The sequence below is a fragment of the Poecilia mexicana genome, unplaced genomic scaffold (assembly GCF_051168715.1).
Source record: "Poecilia mexicana isolate PSO_F unplaced genomic scaffold, ASM5116871v1 scaffold_2, whole genome shotgun sequence".
NCBI lineage: Eukaryota > Metazoa > Chordata > Actinopteri > Cyprinodontiformes > Poeciliidae > Poecilia > Poecilia mexicana.
Window position 1 is genome coordinate 23,980,128 of NW_028263371.1, and position 13,381 is coordinate 23,993,508.

Sequence of the window (13,381 nt, forward strand, 5' to 3'; positions counted from 1 at the left end):
GATCCTGGCACATATTGTGCAACAATTATAAAATGACCGGTGAATTTCATCCAACCCTAAATGTTTTACATAACCCACATTCCCATCTAAAAATACTTCTTTTTTTTTACAGATTTCTTGACAGATATGGGATTGTCTTTATTCAAATAGCATAAACTAGACTATTTTTGTTTGTCTGACATGTAAAAATGTTTTACCTTCAAAATCGATGTGATAAAAGAAAATACCATTATCAAATACATGACTTGGTATTTAAGTCCACTTAGTGATAATGCAGAAGTGGTGGTCAAAAATTAGAGAAAATACAAGGTGTTGGATGAATGAGGGACCCAAGAGCAGTAAAGAAGCAGGCTGCAGGACTCAGTTATTTTTTTAAATACTTGAGCAGAAACACATTTTAGAAAGAAACAACCAGGAAATTAAATAGTCGGAATGAAGAAAAAGGCAGATTGATTACAAAAAGGAATCTGGTGTGACACTGACAGGATGGAAAGCACCACCATCAAAATAAAACAGGAAACAAGAGCTTAAAGAGAAAAACAGAATACTTGAAGTACAAAACAGGAAAAAAAATAAGATTCTGAAAAACTTAGTGTCATTTCTTTTCAACATGATAAAAACAACTGAAAGTGAAGGAAAAAGTGTAATCACTTGCATAAAAGTAAGTGCTAGTGATGGGTCCGGCAACGCCGATGCGTCGGCGCATGCATCAAGCCCATAGACCAAAACCCGTGTCGGTGCACGCATCGGTTTCAGCAAGTCACATGACCAGTACAGGAACTGTTTCGAAATTACATTAACACACCAAACTGTCTATAAGGAAGCGAATCTGTCAATAGATTTGCCAAACGATTTCTTAACCTTTTACAGCATCAACTATGGAGCAGCTTCAAACGAAAGGTTTCCGCAGTGTGGGACCATTTTGATCTTATATCAGAAAATAAATTTTTCATTTTTGTTGTTTCATCCGGTTCTTGTCAGTTTCTCTTTGATCTGAATCCAAATTCAGCTGAAACTGACTTTTAGTTTGCTTTCATATTATGGTCTGCAGGTTAAGTGTCGCATATGTTTGACTAAACTGTCTTATTTATGTGGCAACACTAAGGTAGGGATCTGATACTCTGCTCCTCACAGAGTATCAGATCAGAAGTTGTCAACGACGACACCTTGGGAATTGCACCCAAGGAAATAGACTGCCAGTAGGCTCGAGGTTCGTGACCAAGGTGAACAAGACTTTTCCAAAAAAATGAATTACATTTTATCGTTTCATGTTAAAAAGAGACAATCAATGAAACAAAGTAAACTAAGCAAAACATAAATAGAAGAAAACAGTGAAACAAAACAGCAGGGTCTCCAGCGAGCTGCAGCAGTGTCAGAGCTGGAATTGAATCATAAGGTTAGTAGGTGATTTACAGAAGATGGAAGCCAGAGGAAACCATCATCACCTACCAAAGCTGGATGACTTCACTCCAAACTAGAGGATCCTTTCCGGTCTTGTGAGAAATTCTGTTCCCCCTGTCTTGTGAGAAATTCTGTTCCCCCTGTCTTGTGAGAAATTCTGTTCCCCCTGTCTTGTGAGAAATTCTGTTCCCAATATGTTCTTCACCTTCACCTCGCGCACGTGACGAGGTAAATTTAACGGGTTTTACCCTTCACGTAACGTCGTCTGGGGGGGAGCGAGCGTATGTTTTCCACGCTCCTTCAACCTTCCTTCGGGGGAGAGAGGGGTGAGGGGGCGCCGATTTATGTTTTCGCATCCACCTGAATAATGTGTAGTTGCGCCATTGATTTAAACAATTCAAGTCAAACACTGAATTTGTAGGTCTTATGCAGAAGGAGAAACATTACTTACTGATGTTAGAGTTTAAGACCTGCACGCTACCCAAGCAACCTCCTCAACGACGCGTGAGCAAATGCCAGCATAAGCAACCAGGTGAGAGTCTCCCTATATACTCTCCACCCATCATGAGGTGATTAGGGGCCAGGTGTTTTGAATATTGAGGCAGGCTTCTTCCTGCTACATTTAAATAAATCCATCTTTTCAATGTTGAGGCATTATGAGGCCAGGCGTGAGAATGAAGTCCCAGATAAACCTAGATAAACTCAGATATACAGCCAGTCTACAAATTACTCAGTTGCTTTTTATAAATTATTTCATATAGTTGAACCCTCGCTATAACGCGGTTCACCTTTCCCGGTATCGCTGCTTCGCAGATTTTTTTGTGCAGTTTTTTTTTTTCACAGTGTTCTGCGTCCTGATTGACTGTATGATTGGTCAACACATTCTCACTCCCAACTCGTCACATATTGACGCTTGGGCAGGTACCCTCGGCGTCACATATTGACGCCGAGGGTACCCCCTTCGCGTCAATATGTGACGCGAAGGGTTCTCTCATTGAATGCTGTACCGTTCCCTAAGCGTCCGATACTGACGACTTAGGAACGAATAAGATGACGTGTCTATTCTATTTTTTTTTTTAAAAAAACCCTTTATTTACAATTTATGTGCTAGTTTGTACAGGATATTAAGAATATTTACTGCAAATACATGTCAGACGTATCGGTCACAATACTTTAATTCGGTATTTAAAAATAACTCCGTAAAATATAAAACCGGAGGAGTTTTGTTGTGCTTGTTCTTAGCTTGATTTAAAAGCCTTAAAAAAATAAAATAAATAAAAAAAACTATTTTTGAGTATGATATCAATGATTTACACCAAATAAATTTAAGAAAAATTAAGATGTGTTTTCGTTTGTGATTGCATGCAAACTGTTCTGTAAACCTTTTAATATGTTTGATTGAAATAAAAATAAGGACGGATCCCACAAAAACCCAAGAAGAAGAATAAGCTGACGTCATCATATGCGACACTTACACTCCGGTGAGTAGAAATCTGCATCTGTCAAAATGTTTTTGTACTCTAAAACCAAAAATAACTCCAAAGTGTTACGTTATAAAATTACTGATGATAGTTTTAGGACTTAATGGCAGTAGGACTGTGATGCGAATGGTTGAATGGTTTGTAACATTTTTTTTTGCCGGAAAATATACGGTGGAAGCTAGCTAAATTAGCCTCTTGGAGGCTAATTGTTCCTGTACACTGTACCTGTGCTTAATACGTTTAATTAGCCGTGATAAAGTCACATAATAATGTTTATAGTCATGCTTGTTGTTGCCACTTTGTAATATTGGAGGGTTGCTAAAAACATCAGTGCCCCTAGGCTGTGATGATCTTTAAAGTTCTGATCCCTGTCTGAATACACTGATTGCAGCTAGGTCATTTACTTGAATTAAAAATGAACTTGCGTCAGTACAGGCAAATTTCTTTCCTCCTGTCTGTTATTTATTGCTGTTGCAAGCCAGATGAAGTGAAGTAAAGAGCTGAGAACCTGATCTTTGAACAGACAGAGAACATAGCTGAGGAGCAGCCTGGGATGCTTACTGAGGAGCATCCAATGATGATACCAGAGAACCAGGAAGAGACTGTGATAGTGCTTGATTTGCTTGATTTGGTTCCTGTTTCTCATCCTGTTGTCCCATCTCTCAGTCTTTTCAGAAGAAGAAAAGACCCAGAAGCATCTCTCCAGCTGCCTCTCCTCCCACTTGGTCATGTCTCCGTGCCCCCCCCCCCCCCCCCAGCCCGTAGATCAGCAACATCTGCATTCATGTCACCTGCTGACCATGCTGTCTCCTTAAGTCAGGGTAGACTATAAGAAGAGAAAGCGTAAGTTTTGTTTTCTTTACATTCATCCATTTTCTTACACCCTTGTCCCTATTGTGGTCGGGAGTGTTGCTAGGGTACACCCAGGACAGGTTGCCAGTCTGTCGCAGGGCAACACAGAAACAGACAGAACACACAACCATGCACACACACACACACACACACACACACACTCACACCTAGGGAGAATTTAGAGAAACCAATTAACCTGACAGTCATGTTTCTGGACTGTGGGAGGAAGCCGGAGAACCCGGAAAGAACCCACCATGCAGAGGGAGAACATGCAAACTCCATGCAGAAAGACCTCCGGCCGAGAATCGAACCCAGAAGAAAACTGAACTCGTGACTTAAGGAGTCCAGCCCTAAAATGTCAAAATTCTCACAGAAACAGAAAACCTATAGAGACCCTTTGTAAGCAAAGACAACTTGTTTTGGGCTTAGTTTCCATTTATGTGGCCAGTGTAAAGTGGTTAAAGTTAATGTTAAACTAATTTGAGAAAATGTGTAAATCCATGTAAAGAAGAGTAACGTTTAGAAGGATTATAAAATATGACAGTCACCACACTAGTTTTTAGTTTTCAAGTGTACACGCTTTGACTTCATTTCTTCTTTTGTTTTTAAAATTGTTTTTTTCCTTTTCTTGTTATTTAGGTTGGTGGTAATGTAGTACCCAAAATCAATCCCTGGGCGTAGAACTAATGCGGTAAGTCTAAAAGTTTAACTAATCCACCCTGTGACAGTACATCCCCACCCCAGTCAAACATGCCAAGATACACTGAGAGACATTGCCACGTGTGGAGATGAGTAGATGGGGGGAGGGGTGATAAGGGAGGCAGTGGTCTGCAAAAAATAAGCACAGTTGTTTACTTATAAACTTTGTGGCTTTAATTACTGACCTACCAGACTCCTTTTCTGTCTTTATATTTGTCTTTATTTTTTTATGAGGACAAAAACGGGCATTACAACATGAATCAGTAATACTTATACCACCTAAGTGACAACATCTTTGGGTGAAACAAATTCATACAAAAAGTCAGCATTTGCACAGAAACATAGAAATATAGAGATAGAACTCCAAATATCGAAATTAGGCCGTTTATCAGCAAAGGAATGCTGATTTTGATGTTTGGACTTTTTAAAGGTGATTCAACACTTATTATTTAACACTGTGCCTTTTATAATTAATATAAGCCACACATTTAATCTGAAACTGTCACTTTTTTTCTGTTTTAATTTTTAGACTTTTCTAAGAAACTCAAGCACTACGAGAGATTTTCATTGTTTGTGTAGTGGTAAAAATGACTGCAGTCAGTTTATCATTTAACACTTAATAAGTCAAGATAATATTGTATATTTAGGACAAAACAAGATGTAAGTACTAGCTGGCATTTGGGTGGATGTCGGCATAGAAAATATTTTGGCTACATTACCTCCTTTTAAAGTCAGGTATACATCTTAGAAAGAGAGATTTGTGAACCTTACAGCACAAAAAATCCACATCCTGATTTTATTGTTGTTCTTTTCTAGCGGAAAAATCTGGGATGATACCTGGGAACCTGCAAGTAAATCCTCTCATGTTGCTGTCCACCAAGTGCCACTTCCTTCAGACAGCGAACAAGTCCTTCCATGATGTTGCTTTTTCTTTTTTGCATTACAAAGTATTAATTTCTTTTCTTTCTTTTTTTACTTCAGTTTGACCATTTTACGAAGTTTTCTGTGTAATATTGTTTTCGGCCATTCACTGAAATGAATGTTATGGTTGTAATATATGTCAGCTTATGTTGGGCTGTTTACTGACACTTTTTTGTCAAGTTCTGTTAAAGACTAAGTGAGGCTGATTGAGTCACTGCATCAGGCAGGTATTGTGCCTGTATTAAGTCTTGAAATTTAGAACAGAATTGTTTGTAGATTTTGTTCAGTAAATATGACCTAAAGTCTTAAAAACTTTAAACATGGTATTGTACACACTTCTTTTTGAGTGTTTTTAATGTTGATGTGGATGTACAAAGTAAAGTCTATAAAAATACATAAGAAAATAAGCACAACTTGATTTTAATATAACTAATTAGAAGTGTTTTTTTTAACTCAAAAAGCTATTATTTTAATATCTTTTTTGTGTCATGGATTTTGTCAATCAAGACTGTATTTGCAAAATGTTATAATAAAATTGCTTTCAAATGCTGTACTTATTTTTAAACACAGCAACTTTAAGTGAAGTTATTGATGAAGAGCATGATAAAAATACATTGTAATATCCAGATCAACTGACTGTATTAGAACAACACATTTTAATAAACCTATGTCACAAATGCCATACACAATTTTGAAGAACACACAAAATATAAATTTGCATTTATATACATATATCTGTAGATATATATCAGGACAGGTATATCTATATATAGATATATCTAGATATAGATATATCTATATAGATATATCTATATCTAGATATATCTATATAGATATATAAATGCAAATGTATATTTTGTGTGTTTAAAATTGTGTATGGCATTTGTGATAGATAGACTTTTTATAAGCATCCCAGCTCCGCATAGTTGGTTCTAGAAATTGTACGGCTGATCGGCGGGAATCTGAAATGGAACGCAGCCATCGTACGGCAGACTGATTAAGAGAAGAAAGGAACACTATCAGCACGTTGTGGGAGGTGGGGGGTAATAAGGTTTTCAAAAAGATGACAACCGTATTTGTCTGTAGCCAAATAAGATCAAGGTCAACAATACACTCAGAAATGTTACTTCAAAATGTAGTGAAACTGTTCGTTTGATACAGAAAGAGTCATGATGGGATTTATAAAGACTTTTTGCCTGACAAGCTGGTCGTCATTGTAGGCTGGTCAAGTTTGCCCTGTGTGTTGTCTTTAAGGCATGACGCAAGGTTGAACTGTGTAACAGATTCGTTTCCTACACACTTGTAGAACTGTGTGAAGCTATTATGTGTTTTATTCAGTGTGATCATTATTTACACATAAAAAAAGTTTTATGGAAAAGTATTTTGAATAGCATGTTTACCTGTCTAAGGTTAATTATTTAAGTTAAAGTTTGCAGCTTATTTTGTGTATGAAAGGAAACCCAGATTGAAACCCAGAAACATTACAGTTTAGTAAATTAATATTGAATCAGTTTGAGTCTACTGTAATTTAAACTACATTAGTATAGTAATCTAAATTATGTTTGATTGACATAGTGCTTTTCTCCTAGAGAAACACTATGTTAAACTGTATAAAAACAATCTAGGGTTAGATTGGGGTTAGGGTTAACCCTAATTCCATCACTAATCTCAAATTGAGTGGTAGAGATGGCTTAATCTTCAAATGCTTTATGAAAGTAATGGTTCAAAGATGCATTTTCTCTAGAATTGAGCTCTGTAGCCCGACTCTAAATCTGTTCTAGTGGAAAAAGAATGATCTGCCTGAGGGCTCTGTGGTTCATTTCATCATTTCATAAGCTTGCAGAGAAAAGGCATAAATGTAAGTTAAGTTGTGTCCATCTAATTATTGTAGTTGAAATAGAGGTCTACCCCTTTTGGTTTGTAAATGCATCCAAATACCAAGTTAATGTTAAGATTATTTCACTAAGTTGGGACGCTCTGTTTTAAAAAAGAAGTTAGGTCCAAATCTGAAGCATTTCAACTAAATGACACCGACAGCAAGTTCTACCAAACCTTAGTCGGCTTCCTTTTTCACATGTCAACTGTTGAACCTAGACATGCATAAATAACACTAGGTCTACAGGTCCTTCTCAAAAAATTAGCATATTGTGAAAAAGTTCATAATTTTCCATAATGTAATGATAAAAATTAAACTGTCATATATTTTAGATTCATTGCACACCAACTGAAATATTTCAGGTCTTTTGTTTTAATACTGATGATTTTGGCATCCAGCTCATGAAAATCCAAAATCCCTGTCTCAAAAAATTTGCATATTTCATCCAACCAATAAAAGAAATGTGTTTTAATACCGAAGAAGTCATCCTTCAAATAATCGTGTTCAGTTATGGACTCAATACTTGATCAGGAATCCTTTTGCAGCCTTCAATGCAGCGTGGAGGTAATCAGCCTGTGGCTCTGCTGAGGTGTTATGGAGCCCAGGATGCTTCGATAGCGGCTTTAAGCTCATCCAGAGTTTTGGGTCTTGCGTCTCTCAACTTTCTCTTCACAATATCCCACAGATTCTCTCTGGGGTTCAGGTCAGGAGAGTTGGCAGTTGACAAGTACTGAAATTTTATTTAACTTATTTCTTTTTAATAAAGAGATTGACAGACAAACTGAACCGCATTCAATTGACCAAGGATAAGAAATTGTTCCACCAGTACACACTTTGTGTATTCTTTGGATTAAGAAATAAGTCAGAGCTGCACATATTAATAAAAAAAGAAAAGAAAAGTAGAAGATCCAAAAAGATGTCTACAGAATCACTCGGACTGCTTAACATAGCATTGTAGCCATTTAACTGCTCAACATAAGCACAAGTGTTATTACTCCACTTGAAGTAAAAATAGTAAAACTATTAAATTAACTACAATTTCTCTTATTACCTAGAAAATACACTAGATGTGCAGAAACATAAGTGAATAAGAAACACACTCAATGACATGCATGTGGAAGTAATTACAGCTCTAATAAGCCCTTTTAGAAAGTACAAAGGCACAAACAAATTAACTATTTAAAAAAAGAATCAAGATAAAACACTTCCCATTTGGAAACATGAAAGCACAAGAACAAATTGTAAGGTGTCTCTTTGTGACTTATGAGCAAACTATATATATATGAATATTATCAGTCACTACTGCAGTCGTCGTCAAAGGTAACGCTCTCTGCTCCTGACAAAGTCTGTAGATCGGGGTGTCCAAAGTCGGTCCTAGTGGCCCGCATCCTGCATGTTTTATTCTCTCCCTGGTGGTAGAAACAACCTTTTCAGCTTGTCAATGTTCTTCTTAGGCCATCTAACAAGCCATCATTTGATGCAGGTGTGTTAAACCAGGGAGAGAACTAAAACATGCAGGATGCCGGGCCTCCAGGACCCACTTTGGGCTCCCCAGCTGTAGATAATACTCTGTTGCTGCAGCTTCATCTGTTGGTGCTGCAGCTCTCTGAGGATGATGCTCTGGAGACCTCTTGGACCTTCGTCAGTTAGGTCACAGGACAAACCTTTAAAGTTGAACATACATAAAAATCCAAAATTTAGATGCTTTTACTTTTAGTATGATTATGCGTTACTTAAAAACCTACTTTTAAATTTACCAACCGATAACAGGTGGGAAACTCCTTTAGAGTGTCTTCATAGGACGACAGAGATTTCCAACGATGGTCCATCAACAAAGATCCTCTTTTCCTCTTCCAGTCTCTTTACCATCATGATGTCATCGATTGCCCTTGTTCTTGTGTGAAGACTGAGAGTCTGAAATGCATTTATGAAAAGGACAAATCAACTCATTAAAAGTTTAAATTTGTAAGTTGAGGTCAACACCTGGAGTATCTAGTCACATTATCTGTCAGGTATGATGACAGTATAAAACATATTAGTGTATATTTACTTACCACTGTGTGATTGTTGCCATGGCAATGTTGTGTCACCGGACAGGATCTCTTCCAAAGACAGAACTTCTGTGTCTGTATCAGTCTTCAAGTGACCAACATCTTCTAAAGCTAAGATGTTTTCTCCTTTCTGATCTTGCGATGAGCCTTGGCACAAGCTTTGTCCATCTGTATCTGCACAAACATACACAAACAACATCAACTGTGTCAAAGATGTTTATGCAGTATGTACCAGCAAGGTTATACAATGCCTGGTCAGTGTTCCTTACCTTACATTCATGGGCTTTGCCATGGAAAATTGAGAGAAATGGCTTAATTTTAAGCAGGTGTTGGAGCTCAGGACAGCTTTTTGCTAGTTTTCAAGATATGGCCAGTACTTACATGTTACATCCATGGGAAAAAAAAGTGATTGTCTGTTGGCCAGCCTTTGATGCAAGAACAAAGCTTATGCAAATATCTCATACTATCTCGAAGAGCACTAAGCAGCACTCCATGTCTACACACCGCCAACTCCAAGCCTCCTCATCCAGTTTGCTGCTGGATCTGTGAGAGATCTCCCTGGCTGCCCACCACAAAATCTAGAATGCATACAATTCAGTCAGGCAAGCTGTTATTACAGGCTAAAAGGTTACTGTTATTATACATTTACAATCTGCAGTCTTACATCTTTGGTTGATTAGTGTATACAGTCCACAAATGTTCCTACGTTTTCATCCTTGGCAATGAAAAGGTCCTGAAATATAGCCTGTTCCTCCAATCTGAAAACAAAGCAATAAAATACACTTCATGAGGTGTTATAGTCCAAAGGTAGTGAACATCACTAACATATACAAAGAATTGTTATATTTCACACATTTTACAATACCTTGCTGCATTCTTTAAATGGTAATACTTGCAATTTCCATCCACTGAAACTGAAAGCACATCTGGGGTACAAGCTTGACACTTGAAGGGATCCTTCCTTAACATTTTATCCAACTCATATATTATGGCTTCCCGCTCAAAAATCATTTCAGGAAGCTGTCAGCCGAGATCTTAACTGTGATTTAAAATGAGAGATAAAAAAAAGAAAACATAAAATAGGACATAGGTGTCCAAATACCAGGCATCAAGAATAGGTTAGGTGTCTTTCAAGTTTTAGGTGTTTCTCTGGGACAAAACATCTCACTCAATTAATTTTGATGTTACCAGGACTTCATATGATCTGAATGCAGAATGAATGAGGTGGCACCTCAGCCATTTGATTCAAGTGTGTTTAACCAGTTACACCAAAATGTTGAATAGCATAACCACTCAAGAATAGAGTCAGACGGCCCTTCTGGGATATGTACATCAAAGTACTCACACACAGCCAAAGTTGACAGTTATTTAAATTTTGATAATATCGTTTTTTTATATTATGGTTTTGAGTCATTCAAAGAATTGTTAGTCATACCATTGAGCATGACCACAGTGACTGCCTGTCCTGGTTTGATCCTCAAACATTCTGATGGACAATCAAATTCTAACTGGGATCTCCACAGGTACGAATCGTGCTAAAGAGGTTGACATGTTGGATGCATGAATTTAAAGAAAACAAAACGAAGTGGGAGGAGAGGCAGCTGGAGAGATGCTTCTGGGTCTTTTCTTCTTCTGAAAAGACTGAGAGATGGGACAACAGGATGAGAAACAGGAACCAAATCAAGCAAATCAAGCACTATCACAGTCTCTTCCTGGTTCTCTGGTATCATCATTGGATGCTCCTCAGTAAGCATCCCAGGCTGCTCCTCAGCTATGTTCTCTGTCTGTTCAAAGATCAGGTTCTCAGCTCTTTACTTCACTTCATCTGGCTTGCAACAGCAATAAATAACAGACAGGAGGAAAGAAATTTGCCTGTACTGACGCAAGTTCATTTTTAATTCAAGTAAATGACCTAGCTGCAATCAGTGTATTCAGACAGGGATCAGAACTTTAAAGATCATCACAGCCTAGGGGCACTGATGTTTTTAGCAACCCTCCAATATTACAAAGTGGCAACAACAAGCATGACTATAAACATTATTATGTGACTTTATCACGGCTAATTAAACGTATTAAGCACAGGTACAGTGTACAGGAACAATTAGCCTCCAAGAGGCTAATTTAGCTAGCTTCCACCGTATATTTTCCGGCAAAAAAAAATGTTACAAACCATTCAACCATTCGCATCACAGTCCTACTGCCATTAAGTCCTAAAACTATCATCAGTAATTTTATAACGTAACACTTTGGAGTTATTTTTGGTTTTAGAGTACAAAAACATTTTGACAGATGCAGATTTCTACTCACCGGAGTGTAAGTGTCGCATATGATGACGTCAGCTTATTCTTCTTCTTGGGTTTTTGTGGGATCCGTCCTTATTTTTATTTCAATCAAACATATTAAAAGGTTTACAGAACAGTTTGCATGCAATCACAAACGAAAACACATCTTAATTTTTCTTAAATTTATTTGGTGTAAATCATTGATATCATACTCAAAAATAGTTTTTTTTATTTATTTTATTTTTTTAAGGCTTTTAAATCAAGCTAAGAACAAGCACAACAAAACTCCTCCGGTTTTATATTTTACGGAGTTATTTTTAAATACCGAATTAAAGTATTGTGACCGATACATCTGACATGTATTTGCAGTAAATATTCTTAATATCCTGTACAAACTAGCACATAAATTGTAAATAAAGGTTTTTTTTTAAAAAAAAAATAGAATAGACACGTCATCTTATTCGTTCCTAAGTCGTCAGTATCGGACGCTTAGGGAACGGTACAGCATTCAATGAGAGAACCCTTCGCGTCACATATTGACGCGAAGGGGGTACCCTCGGCGTCAATATGTGACGCCGAGGGTACCTGCCCAAGCGTCAATATGTGACGAGTTGGGAGTGAGAATGTGTTGGATTGGTAAAAACAGTCTTCGCGCTTCTTCTCTACCTGAGTGCCAATAAAATTACGGCATTTAAGATGGAAACTGAAACTTTCAATGCTGGAAAAAAAAACTGGCCAGAGGCAGCAGAACCCGACCGGAGGCTTGACTAGATCCATCGCTCTGCCGTAGATACAGCTGTGAATCTCGCGGGGAAGGTTGGAGGAGACGCTTTAATGACACTACTCCGATTAAGGCCCGATTGATGCACACGCACATCCCCTGATCTGAAAACAGGTTTTGTTCTTTGGTTTCAATTTAGAGTATTTAATTATGCTGTATAATTGTAAAAAATAAAGGTAACTACTTCACGGATATCGCCTATCACGGATTATGTTCGGAACGCAACCCCTAAGATAAACAAGGGTTCGCTGTAAATGTAGTTTACTTCATTTTTTTCTACAACAGAAGTTTGTCAAAAAAAAAGTATAAACTAAATTTCAAAATATTGTAAAAACTTTTTTCTTTTTTTTTTCTTTTTTTTAATAAAAATTTGTGGGGGGAAGGGGGGGGGGCAGTCCAGTCCGCAAGCATCCTCATTCCAAACACATTCACTTAAATTTTCACTTTATGGTACATGTTCACGTTTATTTTTTGTCTCTTGTTGGGTCCAAAGACAACAGAAAAATAAACCGCATTTTGGCCAATAGTGTCACAAATATCGGTGAGTAAGATTTGCATATTTAAAAGCGAAAGTGAGGATTTGTCTGTCCCAGTTTGAAAATGAAATGAGAACAAAACTGGAAACAAATACAAGATAAAAAAAAAACTCTGCAGCAGCATCTCCTTGTTTACAACTAATGACATCATCATTTATAATAACAAACAGCCCATAAGAGCATCACGTGGACCCAGAATCTACCTTTCTGGCTAAAGGATGTCTCCCTCTTGTGGCGGAATCTTGAACTGCAGCATGAATTTCATGAAACTGAAAGTTTACAAATCACCCAAATCAATTAGTGCTTTAGGATTTATCTGGAACATTTAATTTAGGAAAAGCTACATGTTTTCAACGTTTAGTAGTAGAATTGTGCCACCAATTTACTAGATATAGTAAAATCTTTATGAGGATAAAAACATTAGAATGATTTTTTGAACCACACCACATTCAAGCTTTGGGATCATAATTATTGTCAAGAAAGACTTAAACTCCAGTGAAC

At 37.3% G+C, this 13,381-nt stretch overlaps 2 long non-coding RNA genes across 2 annotated transcripts; one reads left to right on the forward strand and one right to left on the reverse strand.

Moving 5' to 3' along the window:
* The first annotated feature begins 4,315 nt into the window (after positions 1-4,315).
* Positions 4,316-5,900, forward strand: LOC106928333 (uncharacterized). Its single transcript, XR_015765416.1, has 2 exons — positions 4,316-4,425; positions 5,250-5,900. It is a non-coding gene; the product is annotated as an uncharacterized LOC106928333 (long non-coding RNA).
* A 2,050-nt stretch (positions 5,901-7,950) lies between these two features.
* On the reverse strand, positions 7,951-10,601 carry LOC148160627 (uncharacterized). Its single transcript, XR_015765415.1, has 4 exons — positions 10,147-10,601; positions 9,285-10,039; positions 8,992-9,144; positions 7,951-8,894 (listed from the first exon to the last, which is right to left on the reverse strand). It is a non-coding gene; the product is annotated as an uncharacterized LOC148160627 (long non-coding RNA).
* Positions 10,602-13,381: the final 2,780 nt, after the last annotated feature.